The 12,313-nt window shown below is 34.8% G+C and overlaps 1 protein-coding gene across 6 annotated transcripts in view; it reads left to right on the top strand.

The window, feature by feature from the left end:
- The first annotated feature begins 373 nt into the window (after positions 1–373).
- LOC144454010 (synaptotagmin-like protein 5) overlaps positions 374–12,313 on the top strand; it is a 160,601-nt gene continuing 148,661 nt past the window's right edge. For all 6 annotated transcript variants that reach the window (XM_078145413.1, XM_078145408.1, XM_078145409.1 and 3 more), the window contains exon 1: positions 374–498. The gene's annotated coding sequence lies outside the window, so the exon portion shown is untranslated. The remainder of the gene's footprint in view (positions 499–12,313) is intronic.

Here is a 12,313-nt window from a genome sequence, read left to right as displayed (position 1 = left end):
TGATGGGAGTCGCGCCTTTTATCGTGAGTTCTCGCGGGATTATGTTTGGCCTATTTTTGAGCATGCAGATAAAAGCTCACTGTGTAATCAATATGTTATGGTTTGTATTACCATGCATCAGACAAACAGCGTCGGTAACTTTATACGAAGACAGCTCAAGCAGATTCTCTACCTGAATATTGAGTAGATCATGAAAATTTAGAAACGATACTATTGACCACTCATGAGAACGCTTACAAGAAACTCGGGACAACCGGAGACACATATTCATGAAGGTACTTTGGATTGGATAAAAAGTTTGCATATTATTATAATTTTGTAATTAGGCCATTGGTGGATATCTACTGAAGCGATAACATAACGTACTTTGATAGTCTGTCGTCCAGCAGCAGGTGTAAACTACAGTGAGACCTCAAATAAGTTCACCCGTGGACTACGTCACGTTTTGTACGCAAAAAGATAACCGTTATCGCGGTGTGGATTAAGTCGTCTAAAAAGGTATGTGTATACGTGTTATTATCAGTATACCGTATATATACGTGCAACGAGAACAGGTTGCACGCTGTGTGTTGTTGATATTTCATTGGCACTGGCAGACACTCAACTCACCGCTTTATAAAAAATGTTCAATACACACAACATCTGTGACATGATCGTTACGAACATAACACCAGCGGGTGAGAGCATGTCTGCGTGAACTCGTCGGGTCTTGTTTACGTGCGTGCTATCCAATTCGCAACATAACACATGATAATTAATATTAATTTTACAATTTTTAATTTTTGTGTGTGTCAGTTCTGTTTAGTGCTCGTAAGTTGTAGTTCACAATCACATGTCATTGTCGGCAAGGGAAAGTAACCATGTATGAACTGTAATTACTGTCCTATGCTCTATAAAGTATAATAACACAGCAAACTAAGTGTATTGTATTGTGTTGAATTGAAAGGAAAAGCAGAAATGTGAATATTTTGGGATCAAATATTCATGTCTGGTGTAATTTAATACTATGTAGTATTATTTGAAGTTTCAGGTAATATACTAATACGTGTGGTAAAAACATAATTGTCACCAACACAATGTAGCAATGACACTAAATATTTTATGGGGAACAATTACTTGCAATGTGCTGCATCTAGAACTTGCTGCATTTCTTTCATAGTTTCATCCTATATTGCCAAACCTTTCACAGTGATTTTGATGAGAAATCCCAATAGAGCAAGTTGGGGAGCTCAGGTACATGTATATATCGCTTGCTTTTAACTCAAGACCTGAGGCTTGGCTATCTGGCTTGACAGTTTCATTCTTTCGAACCACAGTTTGCCAAATCAGAATGTCCCAATCTGAAATTCTCTGAGGCACAATAATAAACTTACCATTTATATATCCTACTACATGAATATCACCCTTACAAAAAAAAGCACAACCCCCCCCCCCCCCCCCAAAAAAAAAAAAAAAAAAAAAAAAAACCCAAAAAAACCCACTCAGACCGATTGGAAATTGCTAGACTCAGAGACTTTAAGTTTGGCTATCTCAGTATCTGGCTTGAAAATTTTGTTTGCGAGAACATATGGTCTCTTGGCTAGCAAGTTACCTGGCTAGAAATGGTATTGACAGTGCTGATATAAATAATATGGTACAGTATCTTCACCACTTTGTACACATATAGAGTTCATGGTCAAATATTTAGTGATTTTAAAGTTATGACTAGCTAATTTATAGGTGTAAACTGTAAGTTATGTAAGATATGTGTACATTGTACTAGTTTGAGTTGAGAAGTAGACACCAGGGTAAATATTGATACATGTATGATACAAACTGGAAATTTTAATATGTCTTTTTAAATGAAATTCATATATTTAAAGAATACATTATTACACATGTACTAGAGTGACTCTAGACATTACTTGCACTGTTGCGCACACATACAATTGTACATGTACTAATATTAATATATATATTTGCACTGCAGTGAAATACTTAAAAATATTATTGCATACCTGCATGCAAATTATACATAATTTTGAGGATGCGATTGTTCATTTTGCGTTGTTGCAGAGTGTCATTTTTATGGAAATTTGTTGTTTTGGATAAACATGTACAATGTATGTGCAAAATGTATGTGATAATAAAGTACCTCATGTTGCTTGTGCCAGTGTGGGTTCTCAAAGGTTCGTGCTTTCAGTGTTTTCTGCTGCACTTTTACTTGACAAAAGTATTCCTGCAGAAAACACAGTAAGTACTCGTGCGAATACATGTACCCTGGGTATACCACACATGCAGTCGCGTATCACAGGGGTTCTATCATACCATTTTCACTGTGCTTTGAATATTCTAATCTTTGACATTTATAATAAATTTAGCAAAAATAGACACCAAGTATTTCTCTTCAAGCATATTCAATATTTTATTTGTTGTTCAGATATTCAGACACATTTGAGAAGCTTCGAGACAGTCATAGGTTTTCTCAAATTTTCACCCTAGACTATGCAGACAAATGATTTTTGATATGAAGAAGTTAGATTGTGCTCGTTACATGTACGTGAAAATACAAGATTTGTAAATGAAAGATTAGCATTTCCAATTTTGTGTGCTATCAAAAAACACAATATCTGTAAATGAAACATATTTTCTGTGCAATTTTGTTGAATGTCCTTAGAGGTAGATAATTCACACAGTTTAAATAAATTGTATACATGTGGTTGTATTCAGCATATGTATGTGCATACATGTCCATGTATATAAATATATTGAAAGGTACTTCAGAATACATTATTTCATCATGATCAATGTTTATGCTAGGCTAGCATACATGTATACCCATTCAGTGTTCTTGCTACTTCAAGTTTGGTAACCCTGGTAACAGAAAGGGGAAATCTTGTAAAACTGGCATAGATATTTTTTATACTGTAATTTCCACTAGGAACCTTGCTAAGATTACTGAGGAACTCAGGTACATTTCTTTGTAGATTTTACATACAACTATACATATTGCCCTTTAACAGAAACACTGGTTGGGAACCCTGGTAATATGACTGAGGAACACAGATAGATTTTACATACTGTTTACATACTGCCAGAACAAAAACATTGGTTGGGAACCCTGGTAAAATGACTGAGGAACGCAGATACAAATGTAGATTTTAAGTACATGTACATTGTACATACTGCCCTTAACAAAATCACTGGTTGGAGACCCCAGTAAAATGATTGGGGAACTCGTGTATATTTTTACCTACAGATGGTAGTACTTCCAGCCCTTATGGATTGAACAAGTTGGATACATACATACATGTACAGTGTCTATACCTAAACTTGCAATTTTCCCACCAGGTGATTCAATAAACTTGACAGGAAGTGCAACGTCAAGAGAGAGTCATTATATATTTAATACAATTTCAAAGAAAGAAAGTTTCAGTTTATACAGCCACATTTGTATTGCCCCCATAACACTTACACACACTGTCCTTCATTTGAGGATTATATTGGATAAATCAAAGTGCTTTCATACAATTTCCTGCAACATTCACCACCATCTAAATTTGACACCAAAATTGAACAGTAAAAATTCCATGGAATGATGAAATATGACTTTCATTTACTCTCCATTCTTGTCAGCCATAAAAAAGTAGGAAAGTATTAGAATTCAAATAATAATTTATTGATGATATTTCAATGAACCCAGTTATATTTGCCTGCTCTTGAAAAAAGATGGATTAATGACATGTAAATTGTACTTTTGTGTTGTGTTCATTTTATTACAGGTCTGTCTTAGAAACAGCTTGATTTAATTTAAGGTATTAGAGTACCTGTAGATGTACAGACAATGTAGTCTAGTTCCTGACTGACTGTATTTCGTACTATGTTAACTTCACACTTATACCATCTAGTCAAGCCCGTGACTGACTACTACACTGTCACATGCGCTGTTTGCACTTCACTCACCATGGGTTTGAACCACAATTATCGCCTTGAGTCATGGGGATGACTAGACGATGTGAAGTTAACGTAGTACAGAATATGGTCTGTCAGGAACTAGACTACAATGTAAGATGTACATGTTCGGCACTAGAGTTCTTAAAAAAAGGTGTTTTGCACACTACTATCAAAATACTTGCACATAGTATCCCATACTGTCACCATGCGAAGGAGTAGGAAATAATAACTTAAAGGCCCATGATTCAGTCCCAGGTTCTTGTACTAATATTGTTTTATCAGTAAGATAAGATAGGATCATTATTTTAATCCAGACCAATCTTTTCTTTACAATGTAGCGCTGTCAGATAACTGTTATCACTCAAATTTAACTGTAATTCGATATGGACCTTTAATTTTAGTAAATAAAATTTGATATGTTTACCAGTTCCAAGTAATCATTACAGCAATGCAAGGAATGCCCAGGACATGTACATGTATGTAGAGCATGGCATAATTTTGCCTTAAATGCAATTGGAATGTAAATTGATGTCTTACATGAATTAGGAAATAGCAGGTTTAATTATTCATGGTTTGTCGCTGTACATCTCTCAAGTATGCAATTGGGAAATGGCAAAACTGCAAGACTATGTGCTTGTAATGAACATCATATGATAATGAAACAGTGCATCGAAGAATAAAGTGGGTGTTCTGTACTACAACTTTAACAAAGCACCGTGAGTACACACCTAACTAACTCATATCCTAAAATTAAATACACACATGTACATGTATGACGTAGGTACAATGTAGTGTAGTGTCTATTGTACATGTACATGTATATAATTGATAACTTAATTTGCAACGTTGCAAACCAGCGAATTTCTTTGTCACAAGGGTAAAAACAAATACTCTTCGTTTTCCGTGAGAGAAGAGAAATTCATCGGGCTTACAAGCCTTACATGTATGTACATTTGTATGTATGAGAATGTACATACACAATTCATGTCATTGATGACTTTCTCCATAATCAGATAAAAATGCTATTTTTAATTTTTAAATTATACCATCCCTCTTGTCAAATAATTGACTTTTAATTATCTTACTTTACTTACTAGTGTTTCACAATATCAGATATTACTTGATGACTGTATGCTTGTCTGGTATTCATAATCAACACAAAATTACTGCACATATATTAATGGCTTTGTATTAAGTGTCCTTGCTTCTCTCATAGACCCTCCACCCACAGAAGGTCTATGCTTCTCTAATAATTGTACTTCATTATATTCATAATTCATTATTTTAATAACAATTTCTTCTCGTCAGAAAATTGTTTTTCAAATGTAGTTTGTGCCTTCAAGTCCCAAATATCAACATAATTAGGATGTAAGACATTTACATGTATGTATGTGTGTCTTTGGTTTGAAAAGTAATAGATAATTACAATGTAATTACAAAATGTATGCTTAAAAAAATACATGACATAAAATGTGTCAGGATACATATACAAAAATGTATGTTTAGACTCTCTCACAGTCCTGGGAGCATCACATCACTAAAAGGGCTGTTTTGTATGCATCGATATCTACTGCATTGTACTTTGGGCCCTCATCGACTACATAGCGCTAATCATTTGTTGACGTGTTACTGCGATGCTTCGATGCGCCGAGCATCACAATAACCCTGAGTTGCAGTAACGTGTCATTAATCATTAGCCTACATAGTTGATGAGGGCCCACAGTACAAGTATATTCTAGTACAATTGTTTGGTAGATATTGGTACATGTACATACAAAACAGCTAATAGTGATGCTCCCGAAGACTGGTGAGAGAGTCTAATACATTTTGTATATGTTATGATGGTTGCATTAGTGTTTAACTTAGTAAAATTTTAGCCATATGTGTATGTAGTCAATATTAAAATCTTGACAAGTGCTCTTTGGACAGTTTATTGTATTTAATACTCACCATTTCGTGAAAAATAAAAGCTTTTGAAAATTAAGATACAATTTTGTATTTTAGGTTATTAAAAATTTAATTTTCATTTTTTTCAAATTTGTAACTTGTAATGTAATTGTAAACATGTCAAATATTGCACATAACCGCTATGTTATTAGCTCTTGAGTTATGATCAATAAACTTTGAAATAAAAGGTCTTTAAACCCAAAAGTGAAAGACAAAATTGGTATGAAATGCTGTAGGAGACTTTACATGTATCTTCTCTTAAAATATTAACTTCATCAATTATAATCCAATGTTTATATTAGATAATTTTTTTGTAGTCTCCTATTGTAGTAAGATAAGTCTGTTGCGTATCTTAGAAATTTCAAATACTAAAAATAACTCATAATAGGGAACTTTCACATAGCTTTTTACAATCATCCCCTTTGTAAATATTATTGAAATCATTGCAAATTTGATTTGTAAATGCACTTTGATATAAACACAAATTATAAAACCGTAAAGAAATGGGAATTCTTTTGTTATCAGTGTATTAAAGTAATATTTAAAATGTTTTCAAAATGCAAAATTGAGAAAATGTTAAAACAACTACATTTGTACATTAAGCCTGTTGCTGTGTGATTCATGAATTATTCAAGATTGTAATCCATCAAGAAGTATATTGTGTGCATAATAAATGTGTGCAATCAGTGATAATCTACCTTATCGTAATTCGTACTCATCAGATCTCCATGCAACAAGTTAATACTGCAGTCTGAAATTTGATACTTTTTTTAGATAGGTTATGCTATAGTTACAGCTAAGTTACAGGTACATAGACATAATATTTGAAGCCACTATAATGTACATGTACATGTAGAAACTGAAATATTGTAATACGTTATTCATAAGTTAGTTTTTGATGTTGATTGAGTACAATGTATGTATGTAGATGTATGTGTGTGTGTGTGTATGTACATGTATGTATACGTGTGCGTGTGCGTGTATATATGTACATTATGTATGTATGTATGTATGTATGTATGTATGTGTGTGTGTGTGTGTATGTTAATATGTGTGTATGTATACGTGTGTGTATGTACAGTATGTATGTATACGTGTGCATGTATGTATGGATGTGTGTGTGTGTATATGTTAATATGTGTGTATGTATACGTGTGTGTATGTACAGTATGTGTGTATGTATGTATCATGCATGCATGCATGTATGTATATGTATGTATGTATGTATGTATGTACATGTATGTATGTATGTATGTATGTATGTATGTATGTATGTGTGTGTGTATGTATGTACGTGTGTGTATACAATACGTGTACAATGTGTATTTCACAGTTATTTAATACATTTTGTACTTAGTTAATATTTCATGGTACATGTATGACAGTAATGACAGAGCCTGATCCATATAATGGGCAAGTGTAGGGATAATTGTGGTATTACTTGTACATTTAAGTGTTCACTGTGTGGACATGCTTTCATGAGTAACATGATTGAAAGTATAGCAGAAAAAAGGAAAAATGAATGTGGGACTGAATACCTGGCCATAATAAAATAAGGTGTCTGCATGAGCCCTCTCTGGGCATACATACATGTACATGGTGTACATGTATGTATTCACATTAACTTATTAAGTTAGTGGCATTTGTAAAAGTACAGGATCATGACTGTAACCCATGGAAAGGACTAATTGTGTCTTAAATTTGGCGTGTGGTCCAACTACATCATTACCTACATATTAAGTGCAATATCATGACTACATTAAAAGTACATGTGTACAATGTACATTTGTATTGTACATAACCTGTATACCAAGGTACATGTACATGTACAATACTTGAACTGTTTTTGTACATGAAGGTTGGCCAATGGATTAATTAATGTACATTGTATAGTCCTTGTCCAAGGTTTAATTAACCATACCCTATATATCATCTTCAGCAGGTGCATCATAATTGTGATCAGTTAGAAAAAGACATGTAGTCATAAAAGTGAAGTAGCTATCAGTTTATGGTGTATCAGTTACCTGACTGATGTGATAGTTCTATTGTATTTGTGTATGCAGTGAAGGTAATCGATAAATCAAATGCATGTTCATTTTATGTGTGAGCATCAAAGCAAATTTTTTGAACTGACTCTGAGGATCAATTTCTGAAAATATATTGAGTTAAAATGCAATGTACTGTGGCAGTGTTTTTGTTAGAGTTTTGGAATGCGGTTACAGAAAAGAGGATATCAGTAAAAACTGGTAGGCATGTGACAATACACATGCCCATGTGAGATTCTCGCCAGACGCTTTCGAGATTACCCGGAGTTCGTGCCAGATTGCTCGTTACCTGTAAGTGTAGTTGTCTACTGAGTGTTCCATAATTTTGTTAGGGAACCTCGAACAGGAAAATGACTGGGGAACCCAGGTAAATTTGACATGTACATGTAAAGTAAAGGTACTGACTACCTTTGACTTTATAGTAAGTCAGTTCATCAGGGTTTAAAATTAGTGGTCAGTCACTCATTTACTTACATGTACTCATTCATAAATCATAAATTACTACTTTTAGGCTACAAAGGGAATTTAGACAATATACGTAATGTTATATCCATCTGTCATCTTTCCCATTGTATGTGATACTTAATACCTCTCAGTCACAATACTGTTTGTTAAGGGTGGTTAAATTATTAAAGTGTACTTAAATTCCCAAATTATGTGTTTTACTATCGAGTTGTCCACCAAAATTTTACATGTAGTTCTATGTTTAGAACTTCTAACTATGGAAATCTAGTATGTAATATCATAACTAGGCAAAGCCCATAACATAAACTCGCGCAAGGTAGATTCATTTGTAAACGGCTGCCTCACGATGATATTGTAGATAGTGCCCTCGGCATGGAGAATGCACATAGTATATACATGTACAATGTAGAATGCGCATGCGTAGACATTGTGCCGCAATGCATCCTTGGGTAAACCACCCATTTTTTTGCATATGATACATAATATATACATGTAGGATGCGCATGCATACTAGTCATTGAGCCGCTACACTGCCGCTGTGCGAGCTATAATTTCTACCTGATTTTCCCCTTCTTTGCAAAAACCCTGGTCGAATAGGGAAACAATTTAGTATTACATGCTATCATCAGTTATTTGAAGAACATACATGTATATTGTACATTGACAGTATGTACTCATAAATATACTACTCGTACTAGTAGTAGAATCGATACATCATAGCATTCATACATGTACAATGTACATCCAGACCTGACATACAATGTAGACACGATTCTGTCTCTCACCAAACTGCATCAGCGTGATTAAGCTTTTGAAACTTGAATATGAAAATAGACACAGACACGATTCTATCACTCAATGCCAAACTGCATCAGTGTGCTTATTTAGCTTTCGAAACTTGAATGTGAAAACACTATCAAACACAGACACAGTCACTGCGGTATTCTGTCTCTCACCAAACTGCATCAGCATGCTCTTAAGCTTTGGAAACTTGAATGTGAAAACACTATCAATTGCATGGATAATAATACATGTATGTCTTTTAAATATGCAGTATAGCACTTTGGTGGGTATCCCTATAGTATTGACATTTATGATGTTATTTGGCTTTGAAGCTTACCTAGTGATTGTGGTATTGATTTTCCTACCTTTTCACATCTCAAAGGAATACTTTTAAAACAAAATTGACAGGTAATGACTATCTCCCCTGTGAGCTAAGTATGCCAAATAAACCTTTTTATGGCAAGCTTTCAGATGAGTGCAGTGATCCTATATGGTGCTGTGAAGCTATCATTAATACATGTATACTTGAATGCACTCTATAAAATGCATGTTATATTATACATACTTGGATAATCAAGTCAAATAAAAGCCCCTGCTTCTAAACCCAGCCATACAATGCCATACCTGATAACAGTCGTTTTTAAGATTAAAAAAAAAGACATCACAAGCTGTTTTTTATTCTCGTGAAAATAAAAAACAGCTGACTGGGCTCATTTCACACATTAAGGCCCAATTACACAGGGCAATGCGATGAAGCAATATGTCGCATGCAACGAGGCTAGCAACTACGACTGAGTGCATACATGAATACATTAATTGCTTGGCGACATGCAAGGCCAAATTGTTGCACGTGCATAGACATGTACATAATATTACTACATGGCATTTATAAAGCTCAAGTTTTCTAGTGGCAGGAACTTAGAAGAAAAGTTATAAAACTGTTGTAATATGGTACCAATGAAATGACTGAACACTTGTGGACATATCGATAGTAAAACTTAGTAAAAAAGTGTTCAATCTGAAGTTGTTCACAGTAATATTATTCTGATGTCACTATTTGTATTCAAGTTAGTAATAAAATGATATTCAATGGATATCAAACATTCATAAACACAGTGATAAGCGGTAATCATGGTGATAAATTGAAATAATGCAAAAAAATAATTGCCGAAATACAACATTTACAAATAACTAAAGAATACGGCAGCAATAACATTGAAACTGACAGTCGTTTTATTTATGACTCATGAGCCTGCGGTATGTCAAAGGTTACTGCCTACGATGTGATGCGATGGTTACAGAGGGTAATTCATCAAGCAACTCGAGAAGTAGTCTTGCTGCTAGACGTTCAGGCTTTCTTTCCATGCTATAACTATAAGCGAACAAAGTTCGCATGTGAGGGCTTGCCCGAACAGTCTAGCGAATGTCATTTTCAGACCGGACATTCCATTGAGATTACGATAAGCGGTGGGTTGGGCCATATATGCATATATATACTTTTATATATTCAATCTCTGCATGCAGGTGTTGACAAACACATTTATGTCATTACTATGTCTTATCAGTTTATGGTAATTGTGTTTGATGAGTGTATAGACGTTGTCATTCACACATTTTAGTTAACATTGGTGGTTATTTTTACAAGCCCCTCCTTAAGATGAATATGCATGAAAATTTAGCTATTGTCCTCTGTTTGTGCTTGTTGCTAATATACGGTTCTCTGATCGGCAGTTATTTATATCCTGATGACATTCGCTAGACCTCGGATGTTCCATCCTCGATAGCGTTGTTCGGCTGTGTGTCGTATTTTATCGGAAGAACATCCGAGGGCTAGCTGATAGACTACTCGAGAAGCAATTTGCGATGAATTGCAGAAAATCCGACATGTTGATTCCTTACAATGTCAACCAGTGATTACATGATGCAATTCATCGCCATGAAGCAATTCGTTGTATGCAATGAATTGCATTAGTGCATTACTGTCGCATTAAGTTGCCTTGTGTAACTTGGCCTTCACATGAAACTTGCTGATTGATAGCAGTTAGAAGTCATTTATACAGGTACATTTGTAGTAAATACTTGTACACTGTACATTAAGGGTTGTCGGAGGCCGAGTGGTTTTAACCACTTGCCTCTTACCACTGCGGTCAGGGTTCGATTAAATTTACCACACTGCAAGTAAGAAGAGTGTCGTTTAGTTTGACTCTACCGGACAATGCAGGTTTGCCGCGGCTACTCCGGGTACTCTGGTTTCCTCCTGCATTAACACTGAACCCATGCGGGTTGGCCCTCACTGGACTTCTTGGGAGACAAGTGTTTATACATGTATGTATGCTTGAAGAACTATCATGATTCAAAATCTAGTATAAATAAAGATTATTAATATTAGTATATAATTACATTGTAAGTGTTTTCGTTAAAGGGGAACAAGGAGAGGTTGATTTTATCCTAGCTGCTTCAGTTTATGTCCAGTGAGTCAAAAAAAGTCACTTTCACTACCTCTGCATCATGTGACTTCTCTAAAAAGAAAATAACTGAAATTATTCAAATTAGCGATGAACCAACCTCTGTACAATCATGGCTTGAAATTCACTTGTTTCTTTGGTAGTCCTAGTGGGCTACCAATTTCTGAAATTGGTAGCCCTTGGATTGTGACCTGTAGTCCACTATTCCTGAACTGAAAACAGATTTCCTCTTTTGGAAATATGTGTGTTATTAAATATATCGGGTACTTTCATATTCTTAAATCTTCCATCTTCATCACATAATCAGTGGTAGCCTGAGTGGGCCATCAGCTGCAAATTATGGTAGCCCCATCACAAGAATCGGTAGGCTGTGGGCATGAGACTACTGTTAATTTCGAGCCCTGGACACTATAAAGGTAGGGAATTCTGGGTATGCATGGTGCCAAATTACCTATGCTGATGTCACCATATACATGTGGATGTAGCCCCTCAATGAAAAGGTCTACAATGTAAGTGTCTGTGTTAATTGTTTCTACCTTGAGAGATTAGGTAGACAATAGATAGATAAAATCTAGAGAAACAATAGACAGACTGGTAGATAGGAGCACACTCAATTACTATCATGGTAACTTGTTTGTCAGCAAAGTTACATGTAAATTAGTGAGAAAATGATAA

This window comes from Glandiceps talaboti, chromosome 3 (assembly GCF_964340395.1).
Source record: "Glandiceps talaboti chromosome 3, keGlaTala1.1, whole genome shotgun sequence".
NCBI classification, from domain to species: domain Eukaryota; kingdom Metazoa; phylum Hemichordata; class Enteropneusta; family Spengelidae; genus Glandiceps; species Glandiceps talaboti.
Note: the sequence above shows the minus strand (reverse complement) of the source record. Positions and strands in the feature narration are given on the sequence as shown.